Here is an 18,211-nt window from a genome sequence, read left to right on the forward strand (position 1 = left end):
AAAAACTAATATTTCAAATTCAATTCCATGCAAATAATCAAATAATAATATTGCAAATAAATAATAAAATTAGAATTATACCAATCAATATGGACCAATGGCTTCCTCCGTCGTCTCGGCTAATGGGTTTAGCTCCTCATCCCAAAAACATACTCACAAGATGTGTTCATGGCTAAATAGGTGTTTTTATTGATGAAAATAATTTAGAATTGAAGTTTGTAACGCTGTAAAAGTGTTACAGCGTCACCGTTACAAAATGGTAAGGGCTGAAAATAAACGATATAAGGAAACTGCTGTATAAGAACGATACTTGTTTCCGCTTTTAAGACTGTCGAAGAACGACGGACTCTGCGAGTCTGTTCTTCGTCTTCTTCTTCCTCCTCGAGCAGCAGCAGCAGCAGCAACAATACCTCCTGTAACTTCTTCTTCTCGTCTCTCGTGAACTCCCAACTCTCTCCTAAGGGTTTATAAAACTTTCTCACCCTCTTTATGACTTGAACCAACTCTTATATATCCCACAGACCCCAAATATCTCGTATAAATTCAAGATTTCTTCTCCGTGCAGTTAAGAGAATATCTCTCTTCAATCCTCCTTGTACGCGTCTTCTGACCTCTTCTGAGTTATCTACACTCTCCAAACTCCAACTAAGACTTGAACAGGGCCAGGTACATCCATATCCTGGCGTAAAACTCTCACAAAATCTTTGAAAATAATCAGAAAAATACGTATCCCTGTTGAACTCTGTTTTACTTCTCCCGGGCAATTCAGCCCAATTGGATCAATCTCAACGAACCTTATATGCTATAACAGGCCCAGAACAATCGATTCTAGTGATTTAATCTCTTAAAATCACGAACTACAATTCAAACCAAAATCTGGTTTGATGTAACATGCATTCCCGCCATTTTCTATTTCAAATTATAAGGATGACCTCCCCCTTATCCAGTTTCGGTGTCCCTTTAGTACATGCCCTGAAATGGGGTGCCCCTTATCCAAATTAGGGGTGCCTTTAGCAATTCTTCTGGGATGTTTTCCGCACTTTTTCAGGGTTCCTCCGGGGTATTTCCAGTACACTTCTGGGGCATTTCCGGTACACTATCAACGACAATCCCAGGGCCACATTTTTACCCAATTTTGCCGCAAAGCCTTATTTATCCAAAAACACCTACAAAAGCATAAAAGACCATAATAAGTACAAAATCGAGCACTAATAATATATACAAATGAGATATATTAGACGCATAAATGTGTCTATCAATTATCGGTAATAATGTGTTTCAGTATCTCAAATTTGCATATGATGTACTTTTTAATGAAAGCAGCTATAGTTCCTCATGTGGTGCTCCTTAAAGGTATGGCTTCGACCCACTTGGTGAAGTATTCTGTGGCAGTAATTATATACTCATGTTTCTTCGACGATGATGGATTAATTTTGCAGATGATATCCAGTCCTCAACTGTAAAAGGGACACGAACTGCTTACTGGGTGGATAGGAAGGCAATGGGTGTGGATAAGATTACCATGAATATGATATTGGTGGCACTTTTGAACAAATGCGGTAGCATCATCTTCTATTGTTGGCCAATAGTATTTCTCGTGTACTTGAAGGAACAACTTTCTATTGCCTTGATGCTCGCCCTTATGCATCTCTTTCATTACAGTTTGAATTTCGCCTTCCGCGAAACACCGTAATAAATTCCCACCAAAACTCTTTCGATATAATACTCCTTCATAGAAAATAAATCTCTTAGCTTTGCGAAGTGTACGTGCCGCATCTCGTTTTCCTGGAAGGATAAGATTGTCCCTGAAGTATCTGGCTGTAGATGGGGGAAAATAATTTTCTAGTTTTTTTAGGGAACGGAGAGACGACCGTGCGGACGGAGGCTCCTTAGATGAGCAAACTGCCTAACCTCAAACAGATGCACTGCACGGGAGTGCTTTGAGTTCGAGAAATCAATCTATAGGACTCCGGCCTAAACCAAGACAATGGTCGTTCCAGAGTCAATTAGGTCACAAAGAGGGAAAAGGGTTGATCTATAGGAGGGAAGCTGAGAAGTGTGTGAGATCAATGATGATCAAGGATTGTGGATGTGTTTAAGGTTTCTGCAATTTTTCTGTAAACTGTCGAGTTCGAATAAGTTCTGGTCGATTGATTAAATTCTTGAGAGTGATTGCTCGGATCATAATTCTTCTGTTGTTCAATCGTGGATTCAGAGACTTATTTATATTGCCAGAATAATAGACACATCGATCTCCAGTAAGTGTGACGGTTGCTCGAGTAAAAGAGTGGGAAAGTGGGAAATCGTGGTTTAACTAGTTCCAGGTCGTGCAGAGACTTGGTTGATTGTCCACCCACTACTTTCCTAACTCCCTCAACTGCTTGCACGTCTTGCTCACATTTCTCATCGTGGATGAACACACCTGTTGTAGGCCGCCAGACCAAAACCCTAATTAATATCCCCCATGTGACGTGATTGATGTCTCACAAACTTGGAGTCTGCAAAGCAGGCGTGTATTTGATTATTCAGTCGTTGACTTGATTAGACGATGAGTCTAAGTATTGTTCAGTCGAGCATGATTGTTGAATGCTCTAGGATTCATGAATTGAACATGTCTACTAGGACGTATAGTTCTCGAATGAATGATGTTGATAATTGAATCAACATAATGAATATTGATAGTCTGAGCAAATATTTCTCGTATGATGAATTGTTGAATATTGATAGTTGAATCAACATTCGAGCGTCTGAGCAAGTATTGATCATTCGATAAATTAATGAATATTGATAGTTGAATTAATATTCGAGCATCTGAGCAAGTATTGCTCATTCGATAAATTACTGAATATTGATAGTTGAATCAATATTCGAGAAAATGAGCAAGTATTGCTCATTCGATAAATTACTGAATATTGATAGTTGAATCAATATTCGAGCAACTAAGCAAGTATTGCTCATTCGATAAATTAATGAATATTGATAGTTGAATCAATATTCGAGCAACTGAGTAAATATTGCTCATTATTGGTAAATTACTGAATATTGATAATTGAATCAATATTCGAGCAACTGAGCAAGTATTACTCATTCAATGAATTATTGGTAACGTGACCAAATAAAATATTAATTAAAATATTGGTAGCCTGACCTAATATTATATTTTTAACCCAGATGTTTATTGCTGGATCAACATAAGATTATTAGTGTTTGAACTCGCTCAGAATTATGATTTACAGAGCATTTGTTCAAAACCCTAATTTTGATCAATTGTTGATGAATTGATGATAAACTGAAAACAAGTCAATGAGTGAAGGAGTGACCGGATACATGGGATGAAGATCGACCATGTAGCGCCTAAGTGCTCGAGTGAGCATGCAACAAAGTCCTTTGTTGACCAGTTGGTGAAAGGATGATCAAATGTTGGTTTAATCATTTATTAAAATAGTGCTCGTGTAAGCGTTAGGTAGTAAAACCTAATTATGGAGAGATGAGGGACTGACCAAGGGGTCATGGGACCGGTCCTTAGTGGTCGTGGGACTAGCTGACGGTCGATTGAACAAATCCCAAGTTGGTTGGAGAGAGTTTGGACCCAATAAGAACAATTGATAGCAAATTAGGTCAAAATTATGAAGATGTGTGGGACCGGCACATTGCAAGCCTTAGGGCCGGCCTTGGTCGGTCCAGGTGTCATGGTCGTGTCACCACAGTGTCTGTGTCTTAGTCCTGGGAGTTTTGGTATTTTCTAGTGCGCGTTTGAGCAATATTTTGGATTTTTAGAAGAGTTTGATCTTGACTGAAACTCTCGATTTTGCTCGAATGAGCAAGTAGAACTTTGCTCGTGCGACCAATATTTTGAAAATATTAAAATAATAATATTTTAATAGTTGACGTGAGTAGCCTAGTCGGTCATGTGACCATTTGACCTTTTGGCTCTTTCATTGTTTGAGCAATATTTGAGAAAATATTGAAAAACTAGGGTTTTCGCTCAAACGATGGAGTTACATGAGATGATGGAAATAATAATATGAGAAAATAAGGGATTGTAAGGTGTGGGACTGGCCACGGCTAGGGCATGGCCAGCCAGCTAGGTGGCCCGGTCCTGTGACACCTTTCCCTATTTTTGTTCGATGAAAGTATGAAGAAACTAAGAGTTTCGCTCAAACGAGGGAGTTTGCTAAAATGAAGGAGTTTCGATGAGATGATGGAAACAAATTAAAATAAAATAATGGAAGAGAGGATCGGCCACGGCGGCATGACCTGCCGGTCGGTGGGCCCGGTCCCACGCCTCTTGTTTATTTTATTATTTTCCTTCATAAGTTCCTTGTTCGTCCATATTTTTGAATAATCGTTTGTGCATTCGGGTGCTCGTTCATGCATTATTGTCAAGTACACTTGCACCATTTTCTCGGGGCTTACTCGGTGATGTCCCAGACACCCGATTGTTGAATATTTATTACTAATTCACGAAATTCGATTGAGAATGATTCATGAAACGGAGTAATAAAAATTAATGTATTTATTACTAATTCATGAAATTCAGCTGAGAATGATTCATGAAACAGAGTAATAAAATGAGTTGAGTATCTATTATTAATCCATGGAATCTAGCTGGGGATTCAGGGAACGGAGAAATGCGATAGAATGGTTATCTATTACTAATCCATGGAATCCAGTGGAGGATCAGCAATGGAACAGAGTAATGAGATAGAATAGATTACTTTCTAGGAATTCAGTTGATGAGTGACACGCTAGAATTAATCTATTTGCAGAATTGAGATGTGAGATAGAAGCATCATACTCGTTCTGAGGGGTGTATAGTCAGGGAACAACGAGCGGCGTGACGTCCTGAAGGTGTTCAGCTCTATAACAAACATTATGTCTAGGGAACTTCCCAATCATTAAGAGATTTTATACACGGTCTCTCTACATAGTCAGGGAAAAATGAGCAGCGTGACGTCCTGAAGGCACTAAGCTCTCTAACAAACATTATTTCTAGGAGCCACCCAATTATTTTGATTCTATGTAGAGGTGATGATGAAATGTGTAAAGCATCGAATGCTCAGCTGGGAGGCCTTTCGAGAAACATATTCATCATAGCTCTGAGAGGAATGTTCGCTCAGTCAGAGATCGTGAAACGGTTCACGGAACACAAAATATGAATCGTCACATACATTCCTGAAACCGGGTCAGAAACATGCAGTATCGTGATTTTACGATTTTAGTCCTTGCCGAAAATCCACCATCAACACTGACATACAGGTCTCGCCATTCCCCAGTGGAATGCACAATCAAAACTTCTGTCTGTTATGGTGAAGCTTGACAGTATGCGTAAGCTTCTTGCAATAATCGAGATTGTGTTTCCATGATGGGCCAATAGTATCCAAGACGTTGGATCCGTCTGTAGAGTGTCACGACCAAGGTGTGCCCACATGTTTCTTTGTGTACTTGGTTAAGTCTTTCTCGCGCTTCACCATTGCTTAAGCATCTTGATAGGGATCTATCTGAATTTCTATGATATAATACTCCATAAAATAAGAAGAAATTCCTTAGATCTTTGAGACTAACCTTTCCTTGAATGTGTGAGCTGTTAAGTTCCTGAATGATGGGTGTCCTCCAGTCACTGACTTGTTCCGTGAGTAATTCATCTTTCCATGTTGAAGGCTTCATATGTTTCCGTACGGTGAGAGTTATCTGTGATCCTTCTAATTGTAATTTCGAAGCAAGGGTTTCTAAACAATTGATATGCCTATTGTTGGTGTGTCCAAGTGTATGATCGTTTCCTCGGCAAAATGGGTTAGGAGCTTCTAAGCCTCGACCCTGTAAGGAACCAAAGTTGCTTCTTTTAAAGAATATACCCCATTCATCTGGTTTTTAATAATTTGGAATCTCCCCTTATTTCAAGACGTGTAGCTCCAGCTTGTTTCGCTATTGGTAGCCCCAACAGAAACACTTCATATTTAAAATGCCCGCGCCTCCGGTATTTGTGCTCGGTGTGGCAGAGCCATCGAAGTATAATAACCAAGCTTCCTCCTCAATAAGTGCGATATCCGGAAACTCACCGGGTATGTCTTCATATGTTACTGTACTATCTTATCCTGGGAAAGCTATGAGTAAATCCGCGACGGCTTGCCCTTTTATAGCCTTCGGGGAAATACACGTTATGTCAAATTCGGACATCTGTAACAACCATTTAGCTGCTCGTCCTACAAGAGCAGGCTTTGATAGTAGAAATTTGATGGGGTCATCTTTTGCCGTCAATACAACCTTGTTTGCGAGGAGATAATGCCAAAATTTCTGAATGGCGTGTATTAAAGATAGACATGTTATTTGAAAAAGCGGGGGTCTAACAACCACACCCAATATTTCGTTTTGGCAATCTGAATGGACTAAATACAATATACTTTCAAGAGAATCAACTAGACAGTCAGACTCAATCTTTAGAAAAGTATATCAAAGAGTTATATCTCAATTTCTCAACTCAATCTGCAATCAAACAAACAGGAATCTGCGAGCCCGATTGAATAAGACAAATAACTTGGACGGTATCACAAACCAATTTCCAAGTGTCAATCAATTTAATAAAAAACCCAAAGGCCAGATTCAAGAACTGATTGAACTTAACGCACAACCTGTGATATTTCAATTATATAAACAAATATAATGCGGAAAAGAATTAATACAGACACCAGAAATTTTGTCAACGAGGAAACCACAAATGCATTAAAACCCCAGGACCTAGTCCAGCTTTGAACACCACACTATATTAAGCCGCTACAGACACTAGCCTACTACCAATGAACTTCAGACTGGAATGTAGTTGAGCCCTAACCAATTTCACACTGATAAAGGTATAGTTGCGCTCCTTACGTCTCAGAACCCCAGCAGGATTCTACACACTTGATTCCCTTAGATGATATCACCCACAACTAAGATTTACTACGACCCAAAGTCGAAGACTTGATAAACAAATCTGTCTCACATAGAAAAGTCTATTGAAATAAAAAAAATTGTCTCCCACAAAAATACCTATGAGTTTTTTTCCGTCTTATGATAAATCAAGGTGCACAGGAACCCATTGATAAATCAGACTTATATTCCCGAAAACAGCCTAGTATTATCAATCACCTCACAATAATCTTAATCGTACGGAAGCGAAACAAGATATTGTGGAATTACAAACGATGAGACGAAGATGTTCGTGACTTTCTTTTAATATTACCTATCGAAGATAAATCCCAAGCAAATCTTAGAAAATATAATACTCAATCACGATAGTATAAGTAAGATCAGAACACGCAACTACAGGGAAAATAGTTGGGTCTGACTTCACAATCCCAATGAAGTCTTCAAGTTGTTAACCTACAGGGTTTAGGAATAAAACTAAGGTTAAAGGAGAATTGACTCTAGTCGCAACTAGTATCACACATGAGGTGTGGGGATTAGGTTTCCCAGTTGCTAAAGTTCTCCCTTATATAGTCTTCAAATCAGGGTTTGATAGCTTTGGAACAAAGCAATCAATATTCACCGTTAGATGAAACCTGATTTAAGAGCCAAGCTAAGTTTGCTTGAAACCATAGATGGACTTAGCTTGTTACACACAAATGAAATGTACCTTCATTTAGATATGGGTAACCATACCTAAACGTGTACACTAGGTTGGCTCAACAATAGTTAACCGAAGTTAGCCATATGAACACTTTCATATCAACCTTATTCATCTTAACCACAACTAGTTCAAATAACTCAAATGAAACTAGTTATAGAGTTGTTCAATTGCTATATTCTCATAAAAGTATACAAGAACACAATTGAAACAAAATCGGTTTGATTCACTCGAATCAATTCATGAACATTATAGCCACGGTTTATAAAAGATTGCATTCCTTATTATATATATAAATATATTTGTTCATGCCACAACCGATTCTAGAACTTAACCTACTCAAGTATGAAAACGGGTACGCATACTTAAGTAGCCGTACTTGGACTGTGTCCGACAGTACAAGAACGGGTATGCATACTATCACACATCCAAAACATCAGTTGAATTCAGTACGCGTACGGGTATGCATACATTAGTTCCCGGACTTCAACTGAGTTTGCCAGTATGCGTACGGGTATGTATACTATACGGCTCTTGGATCAACATACATGCAAGTACGCATACTATGTCTATAATCCAATTATGGTTAAGTGTTCTAAACTCTATTTCAATCATTGAAACATTCTTAAAGGATGACAATAGTTGTTTTCACAAACTATTAGCATCAAAGCAATTTTCAAGTTATTGAAATAATCAATAGAAACATTCCAGGTCTACATCAAATGACTATCTCACACAAATCATGTAAGATGTTACCATGGGATTTTCACATGATCATCTTTTTACTTTCGTCAAGAATATATGATGAACTTGGTTAAAGCGAAAGCTTACCAACACATATTTCAAAAAATATGTAAGCGAGTTAAACTCAGCTCGAAATATCAAATGTGTATGAAAAAGCGGGGGTACAACAACCACACCCAATATTTCGTTTGGCAATCTGTATGGACTAAACCTCAATAATATTCCGAGAGTGAAAACTCAATCAAAGAATAATACTAAAGAGTTTATCTCTTTTTATCAAATCAAACAAAAAATCAAACAGATAGAAATTTATGAGCCTGATTGATGTGAGAAATACTTGGACGGTACCAATATCCAAGATCAATCAAAATCCTATCCAACAAACAACATCGGATTTATCAATAATGATTGATTAACGCACAACCTGTGATATTTTAATTATAAAGATAAACAATATAATACGGAAAAGAAATAACACAGACACTAGAAATTTTGTTAACGAGGAAACCGCAAATGCAGAAAAACCCCGAGACGTAGTCCGAAATAAACACACACTGATTATAAGTTGTTACACCAATTTCCTACTACCTATTCAGACTAGATGTAATACCTGCTTCAGCTGTATTCAAGCACTTATAGAACTCCTAGCAGAACACAGATTCTCTTTAGGAATTCTTCTCGTATAACTTCTAGCAGAAAACAAATTCTCTTTAGAAGTTCTTCCCGAAAATCTTCTGGCAGAACAAAGTTCTCTTCAGAAGATACAACAACACGGTTGATACTTTTCGATCTTTTGTTTTCACAAAACACCGAATCGATTTCCCTCTAGATATAATCAAGGTTTTGGAAATCTTGTGTTTATTTTGAGAAAAACAATTACTAGGTAATTGTAGATTAGGGATTATTATGCTCCTCAAAAATGGAAGAGAAACCTAATTATTCTACAACAAGAACAACTAGAATAAATCTAGAGATATCTTGTTTAGAATTTCTTAAGGATTTTTACGAGATACCTTAATCGAAGTTTTTCTTTCTAGTTCCGATTTCGACTAACAATTGTTGGTATACGATCGAGAACTGAAATCTATCAAAACCTAGGGTTTATGATCAACAACTGTTGAATGATCTTATATCAGAAGAGAAGACCTTAGAATAGACAAGAGGTGAAGAACCTAGATTACAAGTTGTATAATCAATCACGAAAAATTAAATACAACTCGACTTTGTGATCCCCAATACAAAGACTTTTATCTCACTCTTGTTCACGAAGAACAAAAAACATGGAAAACAACCTTATGAAGCTTACACCAATTTTCCAAAGGGGATGAAAAACGTGTAACACTCACGAACCCTTTGTTTATAGTGAAAGGTGACTTGAAAGCTAAGCAAATCTGTTTTCCCTTTTCAAGACTCTCCTAATTTTGGGAGTCTTTCCTAAGTTACAACTCTTTCCAAAATAATTAAATAAATGATTAATTTAGCAAATATTGTATTTATGTGAATAAATCACAATTTATCTGAGGAAGGAATCACAAACACTTTAATATGGTAATCATATATGTTTGGAGTAATAGCAATTTTGCCTAGATAAGGAAACATCAAAAACTTGACAAAAAATGGCTTCTAGTCACGTAATTAGGCTCAATTGCGTGAATCGTTACAAACAGTTCGTGGATTGTTTCCTACTAACGAACTGTAACAATTACAACAAGACTTATAATTGTTACTTTAATAAATCACTCATAACTTCATCGTTATAACTCGGAATTGGGTGATTCTTGGCTCGTTGAATTCGTAAGCTCATTCACTATAATATGAGAACCTTTCCAGGGATAAAGGTTATTGTCACAAAAGTCGTGGCTCAAATAACCTCGAGTATATATACATAAATGTAGATTTACCGTAGAGTGAGCATTGTTAAGTGCATATTTTGCATATATTTAGTGTCGAATCCATGTTATTAATTTCTTATATTCTTGCGAATTATTGTATATTACGTCTGTTTTTCTATATTTATGTTTTATTAGGTGAATCATTCGAAAGAAGCGAATTGGCACTTAGTTGTGCAAAGAAAGAAGTTAGCTTTGAGCGGAGAAGGGCCAAATACCAAGTGGAACACATTCAAATTTAGAAGTCCTTGATATCATCTCGAAGAGGATGAAAAGACGAAGCCAACGGCGAAAGAATGAGCTCATTCCGACATCATATGAAAAAGTTATGTGCAATGTAAGCGATTAAAGCTGTCAGTTTTCCAGAACTAACAGGTTGTGGAGAATGAAGCAGCAAAATGTACTGTCAGTCTCGCAAGACTGACAGTTGAAGCGTGAATTGTTAAAAGCACCAGGTTCTATACTCATGGCGCTTTATCTTCCCAACTGGTGATCAAGATAGGTGCTGCTATGCTCTGGTAAGAGTTCAGGGACGGAGTTTGAATGGGTTTGGCTGGACAGAGTTTTGTGAGTCTGGTGGTGGACGATGGCAGTATTGATAAGAAGCTGTTGTCGATTGACTGGTGGTGTGATGCTGAGTGTTTCAACTCGAGCTTGGCAGTGGCATGAATCTGGTGATGCTCGTGATCAATGAGAGGTCGCTGCCGGTGATTGATGATGGCAGCGAGTTAAGGTTGCTGTTAATGGAGCTGGTTGAGTTGCGATAGTTGGGAGACTTTCAGCCGAGGAATGGAGAAGAGTTGCAGTGAGAAACTCGGGAGAACATTGCAGTCGACAAGAATGTTGGCAATGATATCATCGGTGATGGAATGGGTTGCTGTTGTTAGCTTGTTACTGTGTTCGAAGGAAGAGATAGAAGGAAGATGAAAAAGAGAGTTTTTGCCGAGTCTGTCATGGAGGTGCTGTAGGTATTGCCATTGGCAGTGACGTGAATAGGAAGGAGATGGCCTGAACTGGGTAACTGGGTTGCAGCTGACGATGGAGTTCATCTCGAGATGAATATGCAGAGAAGTTGACCGAGTTGAGCTTTGGTCGCTGCTTCTGGCAGCGATGCAGAAGACGATGGAAGAACGTTGCTTCCATTGGCATTTGACTGAAATGGTGGTCCTGATGCTGTTGGGATGAGAACTAGAGTTTGCTGTGGAGTATGGGTTTAGTTCGAGTCGGTGATTATCACTGATGATAAGTGACAATGATCAGCTGAGTTTGAGAAGAAACTTTGGTGAAAGAGGGAGCTGCTGCCAATCTCAGAGAAAATGGAGTTGATTATCAGGATGGCTCACGGCAGGAAGAAGAGGGACATGGGTGGCTGCTGTTACTATGCCGACGGAGCAGTTTATGATGATCGAGTTGAGCTGCTGATGGTATGGGTTGCTGTTAGCTGAGATGAGGAAGGAAGAGCTCGAGTAAATAAAGTCAGGGAAGTGGATTTTTCACAGATAGCCTGGTAAACGTGAGAGGTCTGGCCGGAAATACAAACTCAAGAAGAAATTACTTTCACGATCACCAGAGTTTCCGAGGAAGTATCTGTGTGGAAAATCAAGATCCAGGGGAATTAAAAACTCACGGAGGGATATTTAGCCGAGATTCCAACGGAGAAAAAATCAAAACTCAGGGAAAAAATAAACCCACGTAGATACATCTATCCGTGAGTTTCTGGGAGAAGAAAACCAGATTCCGGAACTTTTATTTTTCACGGGGTGATAGATAGGAAGAAGAATAGGCTGTCAGTTCCCTGGAACTGACAAGCCAATGATGATATCTTGGGCTGGACTTGGATATTTGCGCACAGGCCCATCTTCTCGCATCAGCTTCTTTATACGGCCAGGTTTCGTAACTTGGAATTGTGACGAGTTTTGGCAACTGTATTGGTACGTGATTCACGCACGGGCGCAGCTACAACTTGGGTATTGAAAAGACGAGGGTACCCAAAAAAGATGGGTTAATCTTAGGGTAGGGAAGCAAAAAAGTTTTAGAAATTGGCAATGGTATTGAATTGTGTGTGTTGGGTATTGAAAACTATGATGAATACAAAGCTTTTAGGTGTGAAAGCTTGTTCTGTAATCTGAATAGGTTGAGCCACCTATTTATAGTAGTTTAAGATGTACAATGCCAATCTCGTAAGTAGTGGAAGTCGAGAGTTATGGAGAGATGAAGATGATGGGTTAGTGTGAGATAACATAAGGAAGTTTCTGGAAACCCCTTTATGTTACGTCCACTATCTCTCCAACTGATGTAACTTCCACACTACTTTAACTTTCCACATGGGGTGTTGCCACGCCGCATGTTTCCCTAGACCACCAGACCAATACCCCATGAAGAATCCCTCACGTGATGTATTTTGATATTTCTTAGGTGTTTTTGATGAATCGTAGATCTCATCTTGATTAGGCTAAATCGTAACCACTGATATGCCATATGTTTAGGGCGCAATCGTGCCTTGTTGTGTGGTAATTCTCTAAACAAGCCTACAATTAGTAACTGCAAGTGCACAATGTCTTAATGCAACACAGGAAAAGCACAGGTAGATCCTCAGGGACAAGGTGGGTGTTGAGTTGAAGCTAAGGTCTTAATATAACTGATTTTGAACAAAGAGTATCCAAAATGGGTTTGTTGTCGATGCGACAAGATGTTGGCAGTGATTGAAGTATTAAAGCAGAATGTAAAGCAAGATGCAATAACAGATTGTAAACAAGTAGATGGAGGGTACTAGGGTGGTTGAATCCACCTCCTAACCTTTGCTAAGTCAGTTCAGTCTCAATATTATTCTTGTCCCTTGTAATGGACACCAGTCAAGATGCAAGTCTAATGTGCATCCAGGGTAACCTCAAGTAGATGGCCTAATATCAACTAAGGTAACTAATCCCTAGCATAAGTAGTCTTCTTACAACACAACCCATCACAGATTAGTTTAGTCTCTTAAGCATGAGCTGAAGCACAATATAGAGTTATTCTATCTACCTATGTTGCATACCAAACAAAAGGTGAAAGCAATATACTGCACCACACTGATTAAACCATTCCTAACTCAGTTTAAGCTCAACAAGAACAATGATCAAAACATGAATAACCTAGCATCAGATTAAGGGTTTTATCAAAACCCTAGCAAAAGTTTTTAGAACATGATTAACAGGATGCAAACACAATGGTATTAAACTAGACAATTGACCCAGCTAACTTGGATAATCTGTTACAGAGAGGAGAGCCTTTATTTATACACAATTTCCCTAAATTCACCTTCAATTCGATAGTTAAATGAAAACCCACTCACCAAAATGCGTTTTCCCTCTTTCATTCATCCCTGCAAACCTACTCTTCCATCTATTGGTGAAGATAACCCTAATTTTATTTCTCTCAAACCTAGCTTCTAGGTTTACTGTACTTGATAAGATGATAAGGTTTGAGAGAGAAAAAGAATTAGGAGTTATTGGTGGTGTTAATGATGGCGAAGCTGTGCTCAGAGAGATGGGACGGTGAAGTAATGGTTGATGGTGGTTGAATACTAGAGGAGTAAATGGAGAAGAAACAAATGGTGATTTCTTTTCTTTTCTGGTCGATTAGGAGAAGGGATAGAAGGTGTTATGGTGTTGGGCGGCTACTTCAGATATTGATGTCCCGAAGGATGAGTTGTTGGATACACGGGATTTGGATATGGATTTGGATTTTGAGTTTTCTACCAAGCCCACTGTTGGCGTATCTCTTGCAGCCGAGAGTTGTACAACAAAACTTTTTAGCCCACAAAGCATCATTCAAACGTAAATACCAATCTTTCCTAGTAGGATTAACAGTCTTTTCAAGAATATGCTTAATTTCCCTATTAGAAACTTCTACTTGTCCACTGGTCTGAGGATGGTATGGTGTTGCTACCTTATGGATGATTCCATACTTGCGGATAAGTGATTCAAAAGGTCTATTGGAAAAATGAGTACCACCATCACTGATTACTTCTCTAGGTGTTCCAAAACGAGAAAAGATGTTTTATGTAAGAAAAGAAAGAAATACTTTATGGTCATTTGTTTTGGAGGAAATGGATTCTATCCACTTAGAGACATAATCAACAGCAACAAGAATGTAAAACTTACCTTCAGAATTAGGAAAGGGACCCATGAAATCAATACCCCATACATCAAACAATTCAACAATCAAAATAGGTTGTAAAGGCACCATGTTTCTTCTTGATATAATTCCTAATTTCTGACATCGTTCACAAATAACACAGGATGCATGATTGTCTTTGAACAATGATGGCCGATAGAAACCACTCTGCAAGATCTTTGCAGCAGTTTTCTTGGCACTAAAATGGCCTCCACATGCATGGTCATGACAGAAAGAAACCACATCTCTTTGTTCAGAATTAAGGACACATCTCCTAATTAGTTGGTCAGGGAAGTATTTAAACAAGTAGGGTCATCCCAAAATAAGTATTTCACTTCAGCTAAGAATTCTGAACGGTCTTGTTTAGACCAGTGCAAGGGCATTCTACCAGTAGCAAGGTAGTTCACAATATCAGCAAACCAAGACATTTCAGACACAAGCATCAATTTTTCGTCAGGGAATGACTCTCTAATAAGCAATGATTCATCAAAAAATTCAATATTCAACCTAGAAAAGTGATCAACAACAACATTTTCAGACCCTTTCTTATCTCAAATTTTGAGATTGAACTCTTGTAACAAGAGTATCCATCGAATTAGACGAGCTTTAGCATCTTTCTTAGACAAAAGATATTTCAATAAAGCATGGTCAGAATATATGATGACTTTGGATCCTATCAAGTAAGATCTAAACTTATCCAATGCAAACACAACAGCTAGCAACTCTTTCTCAGTTGTTGAATAATTCAGTTGAGCATCATTAAGTGTTTTACTAGCATAGTAGATCACATAAGGAAGTCTGTCTACTCGTTGACCTAAAACAGCTCCTACAGCATAGTCAGACGCATCACACATAATTTCAAATGGTAAAGTTCAATCAGGTGGTCTGACTATGAGGGCAGATGTAAGAAGAGCTTTCAATTGCTCTCATGCTTCCTTACAAGCATCATCAAAGACAAATGCAACATCTGTAACACCCCAAATTTCGGGCCTGGATCCCGACCCAAATCCAAACCCAAAATCCGAAATGTTACTTTTGATATCAAGCCTAGACTTCCACACTTGGCCCGAGTCCAAACGACTAATTCTTTGTATAATCTTTATTTATGTTCAATTCAGAAATTCTTTCGCAGCGGATACATAAAAATTCTTTTAGGAACATCTAACCGTTAACTTGACGTGATTTTTAATCCAAATGAACTATCACTGTGTTGATGGGGGATTTTCGACAAGGGTCAAAATCGTAAAATCATGATACTGCATGTTTCTGACCCGACTTCAGGAACGCATGTGACGATTCATATTTTACGATCTGTGAACAGTTTTCACGATCTCTGATCGAGTACCTCTTAGAGCCACGATGAATATGATTCTCGAAAGGCCTCCCACTTGCTGAGCGTTCGATGTTGTGCATTTCATCGTGCCCCTCTATGTAGAAGAAATATTGGGCGGTCTTCCATACATAATTGTTTGTTGAGAGGGCAGAACGCCTTTAGGACGTCGGTGACACTCCCTGTTCCCTGACTACATAGAGGTACCTGCCTCTACATAGAATAATGATTGGTGGTTTTCCGTAAGATTGAGAGCAATAACGCTTTCAGGACGTCGGTGATACTCATTGTTCCCTGACTATGTATAGAGACCGTGTATAGATCCAGGCGGTTCTCCGTAAGATTGAGAGCAATAACGCCTTCAGGACTTTGGCAACACTCGTTGTTTCCTGACTATGCACCTTTCAGAATGGTATGATGCTATAACTGGCTAATATCCCTTCTGTGATAGATTAATTCTACCATGACATTCACCACTGAATTCCTAAAAGATAATCTATTTTATCTCATTACTCCGATTTCATGATCGAATCCACGGCTGATCTCATGAAATGGTAATAGATAATATTATTACTCCGATTTCATGATCAAATCCACGGCTGATCTCATGGGATGGTAATAACTATTTTCATTACTCCGATTCTATGGTCGAATCCACGATCCCATGGAATGGTAATACTCGTTTTATTATTCTGAATTCATGGTCGAATCCGCGGCTGATCCTATGGATTGATAATAAACAACTACTCACTTTTATTACTCAGTTTCATGAATCAATCTCCACTGAATTTCATGAATTAGTAATAAATACTCAACAATCGGGCATCTGGACTATCACTGAGTAAGCCCCATAAAATTGTGCAAGTGTACTCAACCATGATGCACGAACGAGCACCCAAATGAACGAACGAGCACCCAAATGCATGAACGAGCATTCAAAAATATAGACAAATGAGTAATCCTACACGGAATGGGACAGAGAAAATATTATTAAAATAATAAAGTGGCGCTTGTGGGACCGGGCCCACTGGCCGGCCGGTCATGCCGCTGTGGCCGGTTCCCACGCCCTTTTTCCTTTATTTTAATTTTTCTATTATTTTCATGAACTCATGAAAACTCCTTTATTCTAGCAACTTTCCTTGTTTGAGCAAAACTCACGGTTTTCCCATATTTTCATGGTTTCATGAGAAATAATATTATAAAATAGGAAAAGGTGTCGGGAACCAGGCAACTTGGTCGGCCGACCATTCCCTAGACGTGGTCGGTCCCACACCTTGCAATCCCTATTCTTTCATAATTATTATTCCCTCATCTCATGAAACTCCTCAGTTTCAACAAAACTCATGGTTTCTCCATAGTTTCATGGTTTCGTGAAAAAAAATATTATAAAATAGGGAAAGGTGTCGTGGGACTGGGCAACTTTGCCGGCCGGCCATGCCCTAGCCGTGGCCGGTCCCACACCTTGCAATCCCTATTCTTTCATAAATATTATTCCCTCATATCATGAAACTCCTCAGTTTGAGCAAAAATCATGATTTTTTTTCATATTTTCTCAAATATTGCTCAAACCATGAAAAGGCCAAAAGTCGACATGGTCATACGACCGACTAGGCTACTCACGAAAATATTAAAATACCATTATTTTAATGTTTAAAAAATATTGATGACTAGGCTACTCACGAAAAATATTAAAATACCATTATTTTAATGTTTAAAAAATATTGATCAAATGAGCACACATGCTCATTCGAGCAAAAATCAAGAATTTCAGTCAAGATAAAACTCGTCTGAAAATCTACAATGTTGCTCAAACGCACATCAGAAAATACTGAAACTCTCAGGACTGAGACACGGACATTATGGTGACACGGGCATGCCTCCTTGAGCGACCAAGGCCGTCTCTAGGGCTTGCAAAGAGCCGGTCCCACACGTTTTCATAATTTTGACCTAATTTGCTCAATTGCTCATATTGGGTCCAAACTCTTTTCAACCAACTTGGAGTTTGCTCAAACGACCACCAGCTGGTTCCACGACCACCAAGGGCCGGTCTCATGCCCTCTTGGTCGGTCTCTCACTCTTCCATAATTAGGTTTTATCACCTAATGCTCAATCGAGCACTATTTCAATAAATGATGAAACCGACACTTTATCATCATTCTTTCACCAACTGATCAACTCAGGACCCTAGTGCACGCTCACTTGAGCACTTGGACACCACATGGACGTCCATCATTCTGTGTGGTCGGTCTCTCCTATTTTCATCAATTCATCAATTAACGAACGATTGATCAAACATTATGGTTTCGAACAAACGCTTCACGGATTCATCATTTTGAGCAAGTTCAAACACTAATAAATTTATGTTGATCCAGCAATCAACATCTAGATTAATTATATAATATTCGGTAGTCTACCAATATTTTAATTAATATTTTATTGGGTCACGTCACCAATAAATAATTCGTCGAGTTGAGCAATACTTGCTCAGTT

This window comes from Papaver somniferum, chromosome 9 (assembly GCF_003573695.1).
Source record: "Papaver somniferum cultivar HN1 chromosome 9, ASM357369v1, whole genome shotgun sequence".
Classification (NCBI taxonomy): domain Eukaryota; kingdom Viridiplantae; phylum Streptophyta; class Magnoliopsida; order Ranunculales; family Papaveraceae; genus Papaver; species Papaver somniferum.